At 48.1% G+C, this 17,916-nt stretch overlaps 1 protein-coding gene across 5 annotated transcripts in view; it reads left to right on the top strand.

Annotated features, from left to right (window-relative positions):
* LOC124185472 (leucine-rich repeat-containing protein 24-like) overlaps positions 1-17,916 on the top strand; it is a 172,668-nt gene that overhangs the window by 137,141 nt on the left and 17,611 nt on the right. For all 5 annotated transcript variants that reach the window (XM_046576282.1, XM_046576281.1, XM_046576284.1 and 2 more), the window contains one exon: positions 15,337-15,404. The gene's annotated coding sequence lies outside the window, so the exon portion shown is untranslated. The remainder of the gene's footprint in view (positions 1-15,336; positions 15,405-17,916) is intronic.

Here is a 17,916-nt window from a genome sequence, read left to right as displayed (position 1 = left end):
TCTCGTTTTCCTCGAGGAGGAGACGATTCATGGAGTACATATATACGTATACGTATAAACTGCGAAGCGAGTGGGTGATGACGATAATGAAAACTTATTGAGACGATGAAACTATTCGTAGTTGTCGCAGAGAAGACTTCCTCTTCTCCTTGACGAGGATCCGATGGGCGAAGACAACTCGGCGACAATTATAACCGCGGTCCTCAAGCGAAATAATGATTTCGGTTTAGTTCTGTCATTCGCATCTTGAGCCGATTCCACACGGTCGAGCCGACCCTGCGTTGAAAATTAACGAGCAAATTAGCATCAGCATCTTTGCGAGTCGAGCACCCGGCAGTGCGGCGAGTACGTACGCCTTGCGAAGGAAACGGAGATCGCGGTCGGAAGTCGCTAACCTCCCGCCGGTGCCATTTACGTATTTTACCCGTTAGTCTCCCTACGTGCGGCGCGATAAGAAGAGCGTGACGCAGATATTAGACCACTATAAGGACGAGCGGAGGAAGAGCACGTGTCACCGTTTCAAAGAACCGCCGCCGTCTTTCGACTCGGGGGTCACCGCGTGCCCGGGAATTACAAATTTCGTTAAGAGTCACGCGAATTTAACCCACGGGATATTATCCCCGGGCTTTTCAATTGTGCGGATAATTCCTGACGGTAATTTTTGCCGTTCCCAGGGTGTCGCTGTGTAATTTTCAACGGGCTTTAACGAACAAGCGGAATTGTGCTGCAAACACGTGACAACTACATAATTGAACCTCGTCCTGCCGGTCCTTTTCACTTCCGTTGCACGGTCCTTATTTCGCTGATTCTGTTCTCTGTGGCGTGTTTTTTTTATTTTTTTTTTTTATTTTTTATTTTTTTTCTTTATTCACCCGTTGAATACTGGAGGAACAATTCGAAATCGATCGCCATTGGAAGGGAATAGAACAAAAAAGAAACATGGGGACAAAAAATGAAAAAAAAAATATATATATGCGGGTGTAACGCGGAATCGTGACTCACTCGATGCCGATATAAAATCCAAACCCCCTTTTATTTGAAATTCAGCTTGAAATATGTATTTTATAACGGATATTTCCCAAGTGTCGGGCGGGGTGAAAATAATATCGTGAAATTTTATCGCGATGCCTTTTGTAACGACGAAACACCCCCCTTCAGCGGATTCTGCGAAAAATTCAAATTGCGTCGAAAGGACGCCAGCTGATATACTCGTCTCTGAATACCTTCTCACCTTCTTCGCGCGTCTCCATCCTCGTCACGTCATACTCCTGCGATCGTACAATTTAGCGCAGAAGTTCCGGAAACCTCTGTTCGAATAGTATTGGGTAAATTTAAAATAACAATATTATTACGAGTTTTCAAACAGCGGACATATTCCACATATGCCTGAGATGCGAAAATTGACAGGGTCTGGTTCTTTTCCAATGAACACGGCGAACAGCGAATGTAAGTGGAGGTAATTGGAGAAGAGCAGTAGACACGCGGTGCCGGTCGCAGATCGCAAAGTGCCGAGATGCGATTAAGCGACGGAGTATCGGGCACAGCCGGGAAGCCGTGCGTGTGATTGACGTAAATGTGCGGAGCGGCAGTGGCAGGAGAAATTGCAACCAGTATCACAGGATGCGGGATGCAGGCAGCACGCGCGAGTCTGGACGGAGAGACGTGCGGATCGGGAGTCCGCAGGGTGCGTGCATCGCGAACAAACACCCTGGACGCCGGCCGGGGGTTTCGGGTCGGCAGTTATTGGCGAGGAGTGCCTGCTGCAGGGGTGGGAAACCTCGATATGATTAATGCCCCGTGTTCGTCGCCGCCCGCCTAGGACAGCTGTGAGTGACCTACGCCTAGTACCGACTCCTCTTCCTCCACCCCCGCCCCTCGACGATATACTAATATGTGCGTGACAGATGTCCGCTTGCTGCTCGTGCCGTCGTCCCGTTCCAGCGTATCTTAATCAGGCCTCCGTTGGCCCAGGTTAGGATCTCCACCCACGCGACTCTCCATATGACCCAGCCTCGATTCGTCGGAATAATTTTACTTTAATTGCCCGACTGGCTGGATCTGGAACCCGCTAATTAACGGGTTCTGCTTCTCGGGCTGTAGGTCAAACGAAACTGCCGGAATTCGGGTCGGAATGTAGAATGATCAGTTGGGTGAGGACTCGAGGAAATTTGGCGAATCCTCTGGTTATTGTTGTTCTCGTTCTTCTGTTTCTTTTTTTTTTTTTTTTATAAATAATTTTATTAATTATCACTTACACTACCATTTCTGTAGGTCGAAGATACGATTGAACGCACGCATGAACCAATTCCTATTGGGATTTTAATTTGATTTCATACGTTTTAGTCGTAGTTTTTGTGTTTCAACCATAATCAATCGGAATCGATGGACCTTTATCAACGGGTTAGGATTTTGAGCGTTAAGGGAGGGTTTCGAGCAAGCAGGTCTAACCCAACCTCTGGACGGTTAAAGTAGGTTCTAAACAGACCCTACTTTGAGCCGAAACTTGATAAATCGGGAAGTTTCGGACATTTTTAGCGTCAGAATAGGGTCTGACATTGTATCGAAATAAAACCTATTTTACTATCTTGAAACCCTACCTAGGAGGTCTTACGTAGGGTTTAAAGTGCACGCTAAATTTCGACTCGGAATGCAAACAATCGAAATATATCGAAGTATAGAAAAATTTGACTTTTCAATGTTTCAAATTTGTACATTTTTTCAATTCTATACGGATTAATTTTTTTCGTCTTGGTACGTAGAGTGCGGTAGATATTCTACACGTTGACGCACATATCGACGAGCTTGTATTCATTCGTAGTAATTTTTGAAAATCGACCAGATACTTATAAGAAGCTCCTCATCCCCCTGAAATCCTCAACAGTGTTGTCGAGAAAACTTTTCGGATTCAATTTCCAAAGCGAATGGTTAATTCACACCGTTTGACGATAAGTTTATTCCCAAGCGAACTCGATTCCGGCGTCTTCTTGTACACCTCCGGTGTCGTTAATCACGTTAAAATGGTTCCGCGTCTTTGGTACAGAGACTTGTGCTTTGAAGGTGAATACCGACCTCTCGGTGTAGTTTTGCGAAAGACGGTTTCCCTGCAAGGCGACTGCAGTCGTACTTGAGACTTCACTTAGGAAATCATTTCCCTATCACCTTATCCAGCGTACCTTGCAAGCTGTATACCGAAGCGGACGAAGCGATCACGACTGATCTTACATTCCATGATTTCCGTAATCGGTAGATGTTAGTTCAGCTTGAAAATCCGATTGCAGCGTCCGTTCTCCTTTTTTTGTCTCTTCTGCTTTCCTTTTTTAATTCCTTCTCTCTTCTGTTTTCCTCTTTTTCACCTATTTCTTCTGCAACAAAACGAGGAGGCGGGCTGCTGCTTCTGCTGCTCCTCGAGAATGCGGCGGTAGATCAGGATTTTCGCCGACCTCTTTGCTAGGATTAAGTGGACTTTAACGCGGAAGCATCTTACGCTCTTTTGTCTCGTTTTTTACCCTCCGCTCCACTTCGACTTTCCTTCTTTCACCCCAACTCGGCATCTCGTGTCATTTTTGCCGTAGGTGCGCGGAATCCGTGCCCTTGGTTCGCCTCGTTTTATCCATCACGGTTTAACAACGATTTGATGTCTCGTATTAGGATTGAATCCCGCTCGAAAATGTTCGCCCTCTCTTGCACCTACCGCAGGTGCCTTTTCTCTCGGCCCCTTCGCCCTCCCCCCTCCCCCCCCCCCCTTTGCCTCTGCCGCTGCCTATTTTCCTTCGGCCCTTCCACCCCCCTACGCGGAGGTACCGCTAACCTGCGGAGCTAACGCGTAGGATCCCTTGTCCAATTACACTTAAATTTATTTACGACTGCTCATTTCCACCCTACGTATAAGACTCGAGGAACTGCAGCCGTTGAGCCCCAGGATAATTCCGCCCGCCCGCCTCCTCGTCGGATAAACCACCCTCAAAGAATTCCCGATCCTTAAACCTTCTTAAGCAAATCTACTCGACTCCGATACTCGATCGGTCAGCGTTTTTCCCGTTCATTTATTCTCATACCGCACCCGAAGTCGACGGCACTCGGATATTTTTGTTTGCAAAATCTAAAAAGATCAGTAGTGAATCGTCGAATTGTCAATATCTGGAAATATTCCTATGACAAATATTTACGATAGATATTAACAGAATGATAAAAAAAAAATCTACAAATAATAATTTGATACCCGAGTACTACTTTTTATTATTGCTCCTTTACAACTAGTCACGGGGTCGGGTGAAAATAATTAGGTGGAGGAGGGAACGTCGTTTTGGAGTTTTATTTGATTTAAATAGCGACGATGTAGTCGGTTCATCTTATCTCTGCAGAGATAAAATTGATCGAAATCACGGGTTGGATAAATAAAAAATAAAGGAATAAAATCGATCCTTAATATTTGAATAAAGAATCGTTTTTTTCTTGCGTATCTATTTTATAGCGAAGCAGCGTCGATATCGGTTCCATTCTCGTTCCCTCCTTCTCCACGTCTTATATTCTCTCAGTTTCCGAGAGAAGATATGCTCCCGGGTAAAGTTTGAAGTGGAAAATTGTTCCCTCTATAGGCAGCTGGTCAATTTTACGGACCACGTCGCGACGCTGCGGGGTCTCCTCGGCAACGGCAGGGGGTGAGGGAGGGGGTGGTGGCCAAGCTGTTACACAGTCTGTATTCGCCTTCCAATCTCTATTCTGGAACTTGGGCGTTATTATAACTTGAGGAATTTCCTATAGCTAGTACACCATGACCCGGTTGCATTGATTAGGACTTCTGTTTCCGGTCTGCAGCAGCGGCCGCTATTCTGGGCGAAGTGGAAGCGACCCCGACCTACGCGAAACTGGTTCGAAACCGTTCGCGTGCGCATAGAGAGATTCGCATATATATGTATGTACATATAACGTCCGCGCGAATATTTTCCTCTTTCTTTCTTAGTTCGATTCGACGTTTTTTTTTTTTATTTTTTTTTATTTATACTCCCGTGGCTACCTATATATGTATACATACAAGCGCCTGCAGTATTCGACGCGGAATCTGCTTCACTAGCCCTTGGCCGAGTTTGTAATAAATTTATAGTTCGAACCTGAATTGCTTTCCTCGACGGTTCCATGAATAAATCGACCGTACGTTTTCCTGCGTGCAAAAAAGAAAATGAAAGAAGGGAAGAGAAAAAAAAAAGAAAAGAAAAAAAAAAGAAAAACCGAACGAACGTAGGAAGAGACGAAAAAACGTAGCCTTGTCGGCATCCTCCTGGTATCGCTTCCTTTCGCTTCATCGATCCCCTTCATTCCATATCCTTCTCTCTCTTTGTCCGGGACGTTTTTAATTACGAAAATTCTCGACTTCTCCTCCCCCCTCCCGCCCTTCGCTCCCTGTCAGTTTTTTCCGCAATCATTCGGGTCCCACGTGAACGGAGCAGTCGTAAATCTCGGTACCGGGGAAATTTTTGTGAACCGTATTTCGAAAGTTGAGGAAGAATAATAACCAGGAAACTGCAGGTATAAGCCCGTCTTCCGCGTCCATTCATTCGACAAGGATGAGATTACATACTTTAAAACTTTTATCATTGCGAGTGCTCGAGGAGGATTTTTCTCTCCGTCGTGCGGCTGCTAGTACTTTTCTCATGAATTTTTTACCGAGGAATTCATCACTTTGTTTCACCCTGCCTTACTTCCATGCCTGACGAACGCGCACGTCGCGCTTTGCCCTCGCGTTTTTCCATCTTATTCGCCTCTCCGTATACGCGCAAACCTACGTCCAGGTTGTGTAACGCGCGCATGATCGCGCCCGTGTGTGCGCCGGCAATTGTAAAAATCAATGCACGAGACGCTTCGAGGAATACACACAAGTCTACCGTGAGATAGACAAGCGAGGATAGAAAGACGCCGCCCTGCCATTTCCTCATCTTCGAGTCTCTCCTTTCCTCATCTGCACAATGCCGTCCTTCTCCGTGCCCCGTTCTCGCAATTCAAACTTGTTCATGAAGCATGAAAGGATTCAAAGGCAAACACGACAAGCCAAAGGAGAGGCGAGACGTCCGGGGGCGGAGGAGGAGGAGGAGGAGGAAAAATCAGCCCCACGAATCTATGCTCCCCCGTATGACTGTATATGTATAATACACAGGTATAAGGAACGTTGGATAGCGACGCTCTTCACCTACCCTTCTTCCTGTTTGCGTCGAGGCTCGAGAGATGCGCCACTGAGACATTGGAGAGGAAATGTCGATGTGCTCTTTGGGGTCGCTCACTTTTCGTGAAAAGAACGTTCGTCGCGTGAGGAGAGGAAATTCGGAAAAAAGTTTAAAAGAAAAACAAGTTTTTCGGGACAATCGTCCGACTCCGACCGTTGGAACATCGACATCCCAACAACGAATCAAAATCTCTCGAGCCGCGCGGCACGCGTGTTGCGTAATTTCTACGGGCGGAACCACGAGACGCGAGAAAACTATGAGCCAATTCTAGGCGACGGCGATGAGTACGGGTATTTTCGTCACGCGTCTGACGGCACTTTGTTTCTCGCGTCGGAGGCAATTAACTTTCCCTTGTTTGTGTAAATTTGTCCTATTCGAAGAGACGCTTGAAAGTCCCGGCTGTCGGGAACGGTGGTTGACTGCCCGGGACGAGATGTTCTTGAGTGGGAAATCGGTTGCCCTTGGAGAGGAGCGGTTTTTTTTTTTTTTTTATTCATTCTTCTTCTTCTTTTTTTCTTCTTTCATCTTCTTTTCTTTTCTTCTCCGTCTCTGGTAATATTGAATTCCGTATCATCATTCCTGGCTCGGAAAATGTAATATGTGCCCTCGCCTATAAGGCGAATGTTTAAAGTGCAGATTCCATTTGTGTTCCTGAACGAAGCAATTCATATCACCCTCCTCGCCCTGCAGTTGAAAATTAACGCATTTGTTACACCATAAATTGGCTCACGCCACCCATGAGTCTCGGAACTGCTTGCCGAGGGCCCTCCTCTTCCTCCTTTGCTAGCAATTTACCCTGGGGGCTTACGCTAAGCCCCAGCTAGCTTCGAAAATCCTCGAAAGCACGTCCCAAAAGCCGAATCGAAGGCGATGAAAATGTTTATTTGCTTCGCTGCTTTGCCCCGCTTGATTAGTCCCTGTGGTTTTATTGTTAATATTATTTTTTTTATCGTTGTTGTTGTCATTTCTTGCCAATTATACACCTCGAGTACTAATTTCCAACGTATTTCCGCGCGTACATCGCAAGTCTCTGCCTGTAAATAATATCGGTTACGCGTTGCCGTGTTTTCCCGTATCGTGTAAAATGATAATCCGGTTAGCCGGGGAATAAAAATGACGCGCCATCAGCTGCAAGTGAGAGAGGAGAAACCTCGAGCGGATACGTGCAGCGTTTTTGGACGATTTGATTTTTCCGGAGCATCTCCCTTGAGCCTGTTTATATTATTATATAATGTAGAAGACGCGCGGGGGAATACAAATGGTTTCACGCCTCGGGTAAGACATGTGCTTCGCCGTTTCCATTATGGCATTCTTGTTAAGGACCCGGAGAGCGGGCCGAAATTGATTGCCCCGCTTTCATTGAGATACGCGAATCTAATAAACTGAAATCGGCTGGCATTTCTCACCGGCGAAACACGGTATACATTTTAGTTAGGTCCTTGCGTCCCCTTTTCCACAATGCGCACACAACACCTCTTAAATCTGACCTACACCGGTGTTGTAAATCCGTGCGCACGTATACACGCGCATGTACATAAGTTACGCAAGTCGTTCGGCCGGCCATTTCCCGCAAATCACCTCGCCCTGACAAAAGCTCAACGGTATTGCCACCAGGGGCTGGTGGCTCAATGCGGGTGAAGGTTTCGGGACTATAGGACCGTTTCGTTCGAACGGCAAATAATCCTAGACGTTTTATTGTCCCTTTTCATCTTCCGCGGGATGCGAAACAATTTGCTAATTTTACAATCGTGAACATCGACGATTACTTGGGATAATTTGATTCCAAAGAATATACAGTCGGACTTGCGGAAAATTCATTCACCGTCACTCGGCACGGCTCGAGGCAATTTTCTCTGACTAATTTCCGACGACAGACTCGAAATGTCAAAGATAAAGAGGCAATAATAGGTGGAGAGAAAGGCGGTCTGCGGAGGAGGAAGTCACGAGGTTCGAAGAGTAAACGCAAATGCAATTTTGCCCCGCGTTCAAAAGTTAAGTAGCAGTATAAGGCGGCAGGGGCGGGGATCGGTCTGGTATATAAGCTCCTCCGAGACGGGGTCTTCAATATCGAGTATCTTGCAGCTGATAATGGAAAAGAGTAGCTGCGGTAAGCCGAACCTAGAAGTAGATAGTCGGCGACCGGTATATAATGCGCATGTATATCCCTTCAATCAGAGCTTCGGGTCCTCTCAAAGAGGGCGTGGAAAGTGGTTAGGTAGGTAGGTACTTTGATTGAAAACAGTTCGGTTTCAATCTCAACCACCATCTTCTCGAGACCGTAGCCTAGGTTCCTGAATAAACACCCATCCGGCTGCGTGCTTCCTTCTTCTCCGAATGAAATCGATTCTATCGGCGTTAACCAAGCCCTCGGCTCATCGTCAGCCTGGATCATCGATGCTAACTCGACCCTGTCGCTACTGCCTCGAGCGGAGGGAAATTTTTATCCTAATTTCAGTGACGCCGTGCCGTCCCTTGCTTACCGGTGGTAACACAAGTCCTTCGGGAATTCTCATTTCCGACTGCCCGTCGTCCTGGGACCCGCGGCGAGTATCCCGTTTTTCAAGCGGAAGCCAAGACGACGGTATCTAACCCCGTGAAATCTCGCTCGTCGTTGATCGCGTGGAGGAATTTTTTTTCGGACAGCTCGAGGAAAATCAAATCTCGCCAATTCCGCCGGCCGCTTCTACGGCGAAACAACGGAGCTTGACGCGAATCGGAAGGCAGTTAAAGTTCGGGTGACCTGAAATAATGGTTTGTTTTTCTCCAGGGCCTTATTTGCCATTCTATTTCTTTTTGTCTTTTCTTGACCTCTCGTGCCTCCCCGCGCAAGATTTTCCTTAGCTGGAAATCAATTTATTCTCTTTTCTTTCCTGCCTACCCACCCTCCCAGCGTATCCGTCTCGAACTTTTCCCGTTTGCCGCACTGAGCTTGCAGGGATTTGCAAAAAAAAAAAGAAAGAAAAAAAGTTTTACTACTACCTCTCGTCGAGAGAGAACCGAACGATTAATAAAATCTCTCAAATCGCCCCCCTCGACCGTCGAGTAGGTATCCCAAGTTTGGTCTTCCTCCTTCGTATGGAAAATTCTGCACTCGGATTAACCTCGCCTCGGTTGAAAGTTTAGCGGTGGATTATAGACATTCATTTTCAGAGAAAGGAAGAGGGTTTTTGTCGGAGCACCGATTTAACGACACCTACTTGCCGGAGAATGCGGGGTGAAAACTCGGCGTTTATTCACTCCGATGTAAACCCATCTGGCGCCGTTTATGCTTCGTGCTTCTGCAATACGTATAATGTAACTTCTACACGAGAGGGTCGAAATTGATGCTAAGCTCAAGGTGTAGGGTGTAATAATTTAATATCTCACACCGAATTTTCATCGGCGACAAAAACCCCTCCTCGTCGTCTGCGTAATAAACTTTGTCTCCATGAATCGACGCGGAAAGATACCGCTTGACGAATTGTGAAAAGCTCTTTCACGCCTAGACGTATTATACCCCTCCGGTCAGATTTTACTTTCGCGTAACACTCCTCGTCCTCGTCCTCGTCCTCGTCCTCGTCCTCGTCCTCGTCCTCCGAGCAATATAAACGGGCGGGTATCATTATATTTGGAATGTAATTTTCACGGTGCCGTGCAGCTCTGCCGTTAAACTCCCGACCGGTGGCATGAAGTCTTGCTCCAAGGAACGACGAACCACCGTCCGTACGGACTTGGGAAAGTCGTAACGCCGGGCGGCACCGACGTCGACGTCGACGACATGTGGGGACAGGAGCTGTCGTCGTTCTCGTCGTCGTCGTCGTATCTGCAATTAAATAGACTTCGCGGCAGCGATAATCAGGGAAGTTATGGGAATACCTTCGCAGTCCTTCCCTTTAATCAGATTAGTTTCCACGACGGCGTTTGGCAACGGGCTGCGGATATTGCCCGCAGATTTTTTCAGCCCGATCGAGGATCGACCCGCTTTTCTTCTCTTTCGTCGTTCTCCGGTTCAACAAAAAATTTCCCAACCGAACAGCGCTACATGCTTCGCATTAATCCCTGCAACGCGGATGTTAATTGTGGGTCATTTTTTACAATTTCACTACCTTAAATTTTCACCACGTCGCGTTGCCGCTGCAACCCGGTCTGAGAATGTATGTAATATAATAATGATTTTCAGGAACAGGTGCAATTAGCGTGGCTCGCAGTTGTGGTGGGTGGGCGGGGAGGACGCACGAAATGGCCGGTTATAAATATTACTAATAGTCCAAAAGTGCTGAAAAAAGAAAATCACCCAGCGTTTCGCCCGAAAGCCTTATCGGCCCCCCCCCCCCCCCCCCTACACATTAGCGCGACTGCAACCGAGAATGTATCGCCTTTTTAATGGGTCACCACCTCACGACTCTGCCCTGAAATTATACCAGCTGCACATGTAATTTTGATAGGACAGAATATTCGCGGGAAAAAATTGCCGGTATTTTGAAACAAAAAACATCCGACATTGGTGAAAAATTGAATTTCTAGTTCTTCCGCGGGACGTCTCTCTCGAGCTTTGTGGAGAAGAAACGAGGGCTGAAATCGTGAAATAGTCGGAGAACAAGCTTGGTAAGCAAAAATAAAAGAAAAAAAAAAGCTGCGTAACAGACGGGGAAAAATTCAAGATAAGCCAAAATAAGCCCGAGTGACGAAAAAGCCTCTATACGCGAGACGAAAATAACGCGTGCGTAGAGGACCAATTTTGAACACCTCGGTACTTGCCCGTCTACATTGGAGTTGCAAATCTTTGTGCAAAGAGGCAAGGGCTTACGATCTCGTACGTTATTATAACGCACGGCACCGCGCCTTCACTCTCACGTACCGCCGCGGATGCCTGTGTACAAAAAGTGCTTTCAAGTCGTGGATTCTCCCTTACCAACGCGCCGATCCTTGCACCCACATACTCGCTCGAGCAAAAAAGCCCCGAGCAAACAAACTTAATCCTCAGACTCAAGTGAGGACTAAATCGTTCCCGAATATACGCGCGTCAAGCGTGAGAATACGTTCGGCTCGAAGACGAATTATCGTCGCGGTTATTACGCGAGAGATTTCGCGCGAAAGAGGATCACCGATACTTGAGATGATTTGGAAGAATCAACACCCTGTGAAGAAAACGGGCTTCCGGAACGCGTGCAACGATCGTCGAGTCTTGAGGAACCTCTTGAAATCCGCGAAAAGCAGCCCGTCCACAGAGACAGCGGCAATCGAGTGTATCGAGAGAAGGTATGAACGTTTCCCGAGTCCGAGTCCGGATTTAACGGGCATTGACCGGGTCGTCGGGAAAAAGAAATGGGTCTCTCGTGCCGCGGGTCACGGAAAAGGTGGTAATGAAATACAGCGGAGCACGCGAGTGAGTGCCGGCTGTGTCTGAGACCCGGAAGCGAGACGTGGACCTTTGCAGCCCTAATTATGCAAATTCGAGGGGGCGTCGCGTTCTCCGAGAACTCGAGGGACCGCGTATACCGGCTGCAGGCTGTGTTGCGAGGAGTTTTTTCACGGATTTGCACTCACGGATCACCCGGCCGACGGACACTTCCAACGCGAAGATGCCCGCCTGCCAGCGTCCGACGCCCAGGGACCGACGGAAGGGTTGGCCTCGGCTTCCGGCTCGAATTAGCGCGCCAAATCCCCGGGGTAAAGGGCGGGTCACTTACACGGCGGCTGCCTCTCGACCCGACCGAGGTGCCGCCTGGCTTTCCGATTCCGGTCACGGGTGCACCGTTTTCAAAATGTGATTGAATCGCGACAGATTTATTCATGTCGCTTCGCGGAGCGCGCCGTTGGGGCGACGCGTGCTTTCTCGCCGAGGGATCGAGTGCCTGCGGTTATCATCTGCCGGAGGCGAGGAGGGCTCTGGATTTCAGCCATCTTGGAATAATCGTGTCCGGGTTTCTCAAAACAATGGGACGTACGCGTTTCTGCGCCACCGCGCCGTGTGTATTTTTCACCACGGATCCTGACGCCTTTATTCTCCGCACCCTCGCCTTCGAGATCTCTTTCGGAATACAATTATTCACCCCCGCCTTCTCGCCTCGCGCTGCCCGAACTCGGCCCCTGGAAGGATCTGACCCAAGATCCCTGCAAGGAGCGAACTCATTAACGGGAATTTCCTACCGCACGTGGCACCGCCGTCTCCTTAATTAATTAAAAATTGTTACGTCTAACGCCCGTCTCTGCTAAGTTAGACCAGATTGGATCAGCCGCCTGAAAGAGCAATGGAGTGGATGAAGTTCGCCTTTGAAAAGGAATACCAGATCTCGTCTCGCCGCTTCTCCTCTACAAACGTTTCGCAAATGTTCATCTACGTATATATACCGTATACCGTATACCGTACCCGGTACACGAATCGAGGCACGTTCCCTCCTCGGGGTTCTCTCGCAACGCGGTTTTCACCCTCTACCGCCTAACGTCTCCTTACGCCCCCTTGATTGCAAAAGCAATTTTCCGCGTCTGATTAAGGAGCGATACAGACTCACCGGCAACTCGGTGTATTCGATTTTTTTTTTGCTTCTCGTCAGACAATCTCACTGCGGAGCTCGCTACTCATTCTTCCGTTTTGAAACGATCGGTAAATAAGTTACGCAAGCCTTACTTCCCCAACTGGAATATAGAGGACTGGCAAAATTCACGTTCGAGGTTTTTCTTTATCTTTTTTTTTTCGTTTGCTTCGTATCAACCTTACGAAATAAATGAAAGTCGAAAATGTCGATGGTAAGCTGAAAGCGTTGAGCTTCGAGTTTGAAGTTCGAAGAGCGTGTAGCGATCCAAATCTGCTTTTAGCTGCGATCGGCCATTTCCGCTAGAGAGCGTTTATCCCCGCGTACGCCACACGCTTAGAGTACAGTAGTTGCGAAGTGCGAGGGAACGAACTCAGCTCGGTTAGCCAGCGCGTCGTTGTTGGGAAAATTCAGCGCCCGTTACCGGCTGCAACGAGAGAGGAACGAGAGGCTTGGAACCCCGGAGTGAACTTTTAACTCGAAATCCATGAATTTCGGATAAATCAGAGGTAAGCCGCTCGGCTGGCTTACCGCGGATCTTCGTCCCGAGGATGGCATATAAGAAGGCTTACATCTAAATAAATTTGCAGCCAAGAGCAGCGTGCATTATAAATGTTCACTTGTCTGCTTGGTGCTATCTGTCTTTTCCGTGAAGCGGATCAAGTGGTTCCGAGGAGTGAGCATCTGTTCGAGAAACGCGAGGACGGTAGGACGATCCCTGACACGCAGGACGAGGGCGGAAACCCTACGGGGAAACTCCGGAATATCCACCCGACCGTAGCCAAACTTTGGTGACAGCGTTACGGATCTCGGTCTTACGTAACTCGTGTCAAGGCGTATTGAAACAGCGTAACAAGTTCAATCTCGAATCTCGTCACGGTCACTCGTTTCGCGCTCAGACCCCGCGGAAGCCCGACAAATTTTCGAATTGTCCACGTCGAACGGTCGCAAGTTCGAGCTTCTGTGTGAATTCAGAGATCGAACATTATCGCCGGATCGCTTTGACCCTCCAATCGACAAATAACACCTTGAAGATCATCCCGCACTGGTTCCCCTCCGATGTTGGCTTGAATGAATCGACGTTGCTCGTTTATCCTGATCAACCAAGGTCTTCGCATCTCGCACGGCGAGATCCGTGTGTCGTGTAATTCGTAGAGAGAAACGATTGCGAGGGTGTAATTTTCGCGTGGGTTACTACTCCGCAGGGTTTCAGCAGGCGACCCAAAGAAAGGCGTCAAAGAAGAAACATTAAGGGGTTTCTCTGAAAGTGTCTTGTAAGCCTTGGCCAGAATTTTCCCAGCCTCGTAGCCGCGCGCCTCGCATCCCACGTCGTTTCTCCCATTCCTACATGCATAATCCGCGAACTACCCTTTTTAACCCCGGCCGTAGTCAAACCGCCCGCTGAGCTTGCCCCGACATCAACCCTCGCTTCTATTCCGGACATTTAATTTGTCTCAGCCCCGGTAGATGGATGCGCCGGCTGATGAACCGAGGGACCTAGACCCCCCAGGCACCGTTGGTATGCGCAAAATACCCGGGCGCAGGCCTATTTTGAGCAAAAATTTTCGCCCCTTAACGCGGGCCTGAATTTATAGGGGAGGGTACTGCAGATGCCTCGAGCAACTAACGCGAATTTCCACGTATATTCCCAGATACGACTTCCCGGCCGTGGCAATTAACCTTGGATTTCACGGCGTGATTGATGCGCCCTTCGTTATCCCGGAATACCATTACCTTGTTTTTGCATATCTTGAAACGGAAATCTAGCACTCGGTGTCCGCGGTCCGAGCTCTTCATTCCCCGAGGAGGTTTCTTTGTCCGACTCTTTGACGGTCCTCCCGTCGCGAATGGACTGCCATCGTTTATTCCCGAACAAATTAGGGGCGGAAGACCTTTAAACGCGTGCCCTGGGCCCTGTTACTGCGTTTCTTCGAGTCGTCCACCAGCTCCAGTTAGGCGGCCTGATTACGTCGTTCGAACAATCCGATATCAAACCGACCCGAACGACGATGGCGTCGAGCAGACCGTTTCAATTCCTTCGAACTCGGAATGAGCGCTCTAATCAAACGAGTGTTCGATCCACTTTTACTCTGGTCTGCGGAACCCAACGCAATCCTTTCAGCCATTGCCGCTTTTACTGTTATTCCCCGATACAAGGCACCTCGATTTGGTCTCGCTAAATATTTCCAGACTGTTGTGTTTCTCTTGTATTTGCTGTTCGACGTTCGGAGCACTCTGCGAGTGTCGGGTGCCAGTGTTTATTAATTACAACAATACAACAACGCGGGTATCGAACGTTTTAACGTATAACGTTTCAAACTCCTGTCCGGGAATCGACTGTAATCCGGGCGATTCTTCGAAACGGGCGAATTCGTCGGAGACGTGACGCGCGATGTGTTTGAGGCATCGTCTGATTGGCGACTCGAGTTTGATTACTTCGGAGTCAGTCATCGCTTTTTCGGGTCTTGTGATTCGGTTACGAACTTTGGCCCGTGCTTCTGTATTTCTTTCGGTTTGTTTCACCATTCTTCTTTTTTCTTTCTCACCTCCTTCTTTTCCCTTTCGCATTATGGCTTTTATTTTATTTACCCCGAGGTTTATTATTGCAGGATCAACCACGAGAGAGCCAGACCTGACCGAGTTAGTGGGCCATAGCTGTGTCTGCAGGAAATAAAAGGTGAGTGGAGAGTGGCGGTGGGTGAAAACCGCGAGCGTCAAAGTTTGTCTTTTGTTATCGTCCCCGCTGTTTGCACAATCGACTCGTGACCGTCGACTTTTTCTTCCTTTCGCCCAAGCTTACATCCGGATACCGGTGGCCCCCTCGGTGTGTTTAGCTTCGCTCGCAGTTTCACCTCTCGAGGTTAGACGAGGGGGAATTATGACCGAGCGTATCCTTTTCTAGTTTAGATATTTTGCAACGTCGGTTCCGCTCGTCTCTCATCTCATCGAAACAAAACCCAGGATTCGCACGATTCGTTTTAACATCTAGCAGCTTATACGAGTGTTGGACCGAAAAAAAATATCTACAATTTACCCGGGGCTTGACACCATTCCAACGGCTGTTCGAAGCTATTGAGAGCCCGTCGTAAATCTTTCGGGGGTTTTCCGGGGCACAAGACGGAAGCAAGGCTAAGGTAGCACACCAGGGCTGTGCAGGGGGTGGGTGGTTCGGTCGGTCGGTCGGTCGGTCGGTTTTGGGATGCGATGGTAGGGTCGGGAATAACAGGGCTAGAAAATTCCCCGTTGCAACCGGGCGTTCGACCATTTCGCTGAAATAAACGGCGGGAGAAAGAAGGAGAAAATTAGCGATAAGAAACACGGGGGTGAAACGAGGAGGTCAGTTTCGCACGCTTCCAGCATCTAATTTCGCGGGCGAATAAAAGCGAGGTCGGATTCAAACTTTGGCAAGGTAAAAAGAAAAGGGGGGTAAAGGAAAGAAAAGAAAACATTGGAAAAAGTGTGAAAATAATCTCGAAATGGCGAAGAGGACGGCGACGGTTCTTTTTCTTTCTTTTTTTTTTTTTGAGACTCTACGTCGGACCGAGAAGAAGAGTCCGAGCTTCGGGGCTAACTTGAGGTCGTTCCGAAGACATATGATACGTCTCGAGGTTCGACCGCCACTGATCTTCGTCCCGGACCGATCTTTCTCCCGGTGAAATTTAACCGGCCGAAGGGACCTCGTAACAAAGCACTTTCATACAGGTGATCCATCGCTTCGGGTATGCCGCTAAATTAGAATATAATACGGACCCTTTGTCTATGATCGGTCGAGACCCAAAGATAGGATCGTCGATCGTCCCGTAGCGTGTAAGGCATCCGCGAAATTCGGCGGAGCTCTAATTATCCGTTATAATTGTCTCTTTCTTCGGCTCCGCGGTGTTTTTAACGCGAAAAGAAGAAGAAAGAAGAGCGTCCGGGGAGGGCGACAAACAATTTGTCGAATACCGTGAAGTATTTACACGGGGGTGGTAGGAACTTCCGCCATTGCGTCCGCTTATATAAATAAAAGGAGGAAAATTTAGTTCCTGCTTTAACGCGGTGTATAAAGTGTATACAACACGGTTCGGTGAAACACCGCGTTTCATTTTCATTTTTATTGTTATTTCGCTCACTTATAACTTAGTCGTCGTGGTTAGGAAAAAGAGGAGAAGAACGCCGGGCGGGTGCAGAATTGTTGTTCAATGGGTTGAGGCAACGGGGCTAAATTAGAAGGTACGTTACGCCGCGGTTTATAGCAGGGCTACCGCACCGCGATTCGCGTGAACCATTTTAGTCGTTTTTTCGTGGATGTGATTTTTTGTTTCCTTTTTCACCCCCCCCCCCCCCCCCCCCCCCCCCCCCGCCACCCCTGTACGTTCTTTCCTTCTCTGTCAAATCCTCCACGATAAATTTTTTTCGATACATCAACTTTGTTATGTGGCGGAATTCTCGAGCGATTCGGTCGAAGGGCGGTGGGGTAAAATTTATTTTCTCAGTGTCGGTGTGTGTACGAATACGTGGGAACTAAAACCGCGAGTGACGGATAAAAATTTTTCAAAAATTTCGCGAGTCGGTTCGGAGGTAGCGGGATAATTCGTAACCCTTAATTCTTCGTGCTTCCCCTTTCTTTCCCCCAGCTTTCGTGGTGCAAGCGTAAGTTCTACGTATCATAGACTCACGCGCGAGTAATATTTACATAACGAAAGTCGCGTTCGTGTTCGGTGGCTTATAACTGTAGACAGTATTGGTGGAGGACGAAGCGGGTGGTTTCGCAAAAGTTGTGTGTAACGTCTTGTGTACCAAGTCGCCGAAGTTCGGCGGGCTCCTCGCGTGCGTAATATACTCTTCACAATATCAGACTTCTAGGAATATACCGGAGCAAAAGAGAGAGGAAGCTGAGCAGCTCAAGGCGTTTCTGATTTATTGAAGACGGTCTTATTTGAAAAGTTTATATGCAATCCTTTCGACGTGCGCCATCACGGATTACTTACGTACTACATCGTTGAGGGATCTCGAAAAGTTGTAAACATCCACCAGACGGTAGATAGGCTTTATTGAACACTCGCCGTAGCTTCCATTTATACCTTCTTGCATCGATACATTTGGACGACGTTGCGGTGCGGCTTCGTGTCAGCCAATCGAATCTCGCCTTTTCAATGTCGTAACGACCGGCAATTATGACCTCGGTGTCGGGATTCCCTCCTCAATAT

The sequence above is a fragment of the Neodiprion fabricii genome, chromosome 6, assembly GCF_021155785.1.
Source record: "Neodiprion fabricii isolate iyNeoFabr1 chromosome 6, iyNeoFabr1.1, whole genome shotgun sequence".
Taxonomy (NCBI): Eukaryota; Metazoa; Arthropoda; class Insecta; order Hymenoptera; family Diprionidae; genus Neodiprion; species Neodiprion fabricii.
The sequence above is the reverse complement of the archived record's forward strand: the minus strand, read 5'-3'. Positions and strand labels throughout refer to the sequence as shown.